Raw genomic sequence first — 4,333 nt, forward strand, 5'->3', positions numbered from 1 at the left:
CGCGCGCATGCCTTCTAGCGCCAGCTGCCCGCATTCATGCCGATGTAGAGCGCGCCGCTCCGCATTGAAGGCGGCTCAGAGCGTACGCGACCTCTCACTACCTGCGCCATTTAAGTGCCGCGCTGGCCGAGGGCACCGCCAGCTGCATGCCCCACTAGTAGAAAAAGGCCCATTTGTACCGGTTCATAAGGCCCATCTGTTCCGGTTGGGAAACCGGAACTAAAGGGTCGTTACTAATGCCCTAGGCCTTTAGTCCCGGTTCTTATACAAACCGGGACAGATGGGCCTCCACGTGGCCGCTCCGGCGAGCCCGGGCAGGAGGGCCTTTGGTCCCGGTTGGTAGCGCCAACCGGGACCAATAAGCTTCCACGCTTCAGCATTTCAGCGGCTGTTTTTTAAAGGAGGTGGTTTAGGGGTTTTGGGGGTTAATTTAGGTTGGTATAGGTAGCTAATAGAGAGATGTGCCCTCTCTTATCTCCGTGCTACTGCTACTGATATGCCTAAACATGACTTAGATTGAAGTGAGGCAACATGTGGTGCATGTCGAAAGTAATACTAATCCTAACTTGATCAAGTTTGGATTGTACTACTTTTGACATGCACCACATGCATGTTGCCTTCACTTCAATCCAATCCATGTTCATTTCATCCACAGATATATAATAACTCTTCATGCTCGCATCATGCATCATCATAATAACAAGTCCTACTAATCATCATCATACAACTTCTACTTGTTATTAATAACAAGTCATACGATCATCATCCTGATAGTCATCGAACCAACCCTACATTGTTCTTAGCACATGATCATCAGTATTAGGTAGGACCTAAATACCCTCTTTAAGGTAAAATAGCATAAAACAATATAGACTTTGACTCTCCATTATGGAGAATGGAGATCATCCTGTCTCCAATTCTTGCGCTTCGCTTCCTTTTGCTTCCAAGAACCTCCTTACGACTGTCCATACATTTTTTCCATTCTCTGATTAGCATGTCTCCACTTCTTTTAGAAATCCGGTATGGACAGTTGAGATTCGTAGGATGACCTGGATATATGTTCAAAACACGAAGGCTGCCATTCTGATACATCAAATGAGGCACACAATCCTCTGGGATTCTCTATTGAAAAACATAGTAATAACTTCATAGTTAGCAATGATGTACTAGTTTTAGAAGTATGCAAAAGATGCACGGATGTCGTAATAGTAAAATATCTTACCAGGGTATCTCCATGGTAGTTACCGTAGTTCAACACGTGCACTAGTGGCACGTATTGACCATAATGTTGAGGAGTTTGATTGTTGATATTGTAATTCTCAATATCAGTACAAAATCCGACCAGATGATTTTTCTCCTGATAAGTTAATTCGGAGCCATCGGTGTAGTGGGTTTTGTCTACCATGTTCCGCACATTGTTTGAACAATCAAAATAAGCTGTCAATGGAAATAAGCTGTCAACTATTTTAAAATAAACAATATAAATTAGCTAATAACTATTTTTGAGAAACTCACATAGCGGTAGAACTGGAGGCGTATCAACAAGGACCCAAATGTCCATATTGTCTTGCTCGATTTCAGGATCACCAAGATCCATGGTGACAAGCATACCCTCATCAAAACCATACATCTTGCAAAATACTTCCCAATTTTGCAACCAAAATGGGTTACGCTCTCAGCATTATACAGATTTACTTCAAAATCCACATCATGATGGGTCCTTAGGTGAATTTTCTTCGTTTCAAAATTTTCATGGTCTTCAAAATCCATCTTCTCCAAGACATAGCGTCTTGCATGGCATGGGATAAGCTATACTCGAATTGTAAAAGATGAAAATTACACGTTGAAATAGTTGAAGTCATGCTTAATTACGAAAAAAACACTTGTCGCCGTTGCGTACCGTTTCAACATCGAAGGTCTCCTCGAGCTTAATGCTGAAGCACCGATCATCGTCCAGGTGAGGCCTGTCGCACAAACCTCGATCATCGTGGCACCACCCGCACTCCCCCGGGAGATTTTCGTCGTCCGATGATGACATTTCCTACGTTCATAATTCAAAGATTAAACTTGTACAATTAAATATATGTACTACAAAAACTAAATTAGATCATTATTATTCATCACGGGTTGACTATCGGTTTGTCGAGTCTTTTCTTGAAAACTCTCAGCTCACGTGGTGTATACATTCGACCGTTGGTGATGGTCGCTCCTCCATTTGTCCCCGAGTGCATTACACCAAAATGTCTAGCACACGGGAACGAAGGAGAAGCGACCCCCACGACAACAGTCGGGATTCTTCGTCCTCTCAAATATATATGGTGGAACTCTCCCTCACTAATTCCTCTCTGACATTTGCGACCGTCGGTGATGGTAGCTCCTCCTTTCGTTCCCGAGTGCATTACACCAAATTGTCTAGCACACGGGAACGAAGGAGAAGCTACCCCCACGACAACAGTCGGGATTCTTCGTCCTCTCATATATGGTGGAGACTCGACAGACTTAAAGTCAACCCGAAATATCGTTTAATTATCTTTTTAAAAGAGGATTTGGCTGGTCTCACCTCGATGTCGGAGGGGGTCGGTGACGGGGACGACGGCGGGGATGATGGAGGGGCCGGGGGCTCCTAGATTTCTGTGAAAACAAAAACCCTATAAGCTATCAACTAATCATATGCATATACGTTGCATAGTGCTCTCCAATTTTAGCATTCAAAGTAGGAGTAGTTTTCCAATTTGAGCATTCAATAAGCAAAATCAAATCGCAAAATATAGTAGTATTCAAATTAGGATGCATTCAATTATAAGCAAAATTACATCATCTCCATGCGTTCGTACATCGTCGAATATTATCACTAATACATCTCGAATACTATCATACATATCGCCAGTACAGCTAGAACCGTAGCGCCCGACGGGTATTGGCGCGGGCGGTGGACACCCAAAGGGAAGGAACCATCACAGGATCATAGCTCCAGTGAGATCCCTGAAGAACCTGCCAAGTATTGTCGAACCTGCCCTCCAACGCAACCATGTAGCGACGGACGTGCTGGTCCTCCTCGCTGACACTGTGACGTACCACCTCCGCGGTGTCCGAAAGCCTCGGCACCGTCACTGGCCCACGCGACCGCCACCAAACAAGGATCGGGTCAACGACGGGCTGGCTCCTCACCAACCTACGCCCCCCGGAAGGTAACACCTCCCAAAACCAGCCCGGCGGAGCCCAGTCCCGGACATGGCCCCTCTGATCAAGCCGGCCTCCTCCGCCGAGTCGACGACGAGGATGCGGGATAGGCATCGTCGATGTCGATGCGGGAATAATTGCTTTAACTAAAAAAACAAACTAGTTCTATTAATTTCCTTACTATAAAATAGAATAAAGTAGTACTTACTAAAAATAAACTAGCTAGTTTAACTAGTTCTATTATTTTTCTAACTAATTCTATTAAACACTTTCTAAGTAGTACTTACTAAAAGTTATCGGGGAGGGGGGTACGTATATCGACAACGACATACCCGATAAAAAAATAAGAAGAGGAAGAAGAAAAAAAGAGGAGAGGAAGAAAGGAATAGAGGAGGAGGTCGAAGAAAAAAAGGAGAAGAAGAGGAGAAGAAGAAGGAATAGAGGAGAAGAAGAAAAAATAGAATTATATATTATTCTATTTCTTCTTCTTCTACTCTTTTTTTCTTCTTTTTCATCTTCTTATTTATTTCTCCTCCTCTTCCTCTCCTCTTCTTCTTCTTATTCTTCTTCTCCTCCTCTTCCTCTCCTCTTCTTCTTCTTATTCTTCTTCTCCTCCTTCTTCCTCTTCTTATTTTCATTTTTTCTCTCCTTCTTTTTCTTCTAAATATGAACATACATAAATGACTTTGATCATACACAATTTTCAGATTCCTACACAATATGAACATATACATAAATTGACAAAGAAAATTCTATGAACAAAAAAAATCATAAAAATTCTATGAACAAAATTACAACAGAAAAAAATCATAAAAATTCTATGAAAAAATTGATATATTCTTTGCATATATATGAACATATAAACATTTGCATATTCAATAATAATATCACCAAAAAAAATAAACTACACATCTAAATTAATACATCTAAATTACAACAACTAAATTAACTACACATCTAACTACACATCCAAATTAATACAACTAAATTACAAATCTAAACTACACATATATAATAGCTAGGGGGCGCGGCAGCAGCGGCGGCGGCCATTACAGGGAGGAGGAGGAGGGGATCGGGGCAGCGGTCACAGGGTGCGCGGCGACGGCGAGGAGGAGGCAGCGTCGGGGCAGGGGCGGCGCGGGGCGGCGACGGC

Source organism: Triticum aestivum, chromosome 6D (genome assembly GCF_018294505.1).
Source record: "Triticum aestivum cultivar Chinese Spring chromosome 6D, IWGSC CS RefSeq v2.1, whole genome shotgun sequence".
In the NCBI taxonomy this organism is placed as follows: Eukaryota; Viridiplantae; Streptophyta; class Magnoliopsida; order Poales; family Poaceae; genus Triticum; species Triticum aestivum.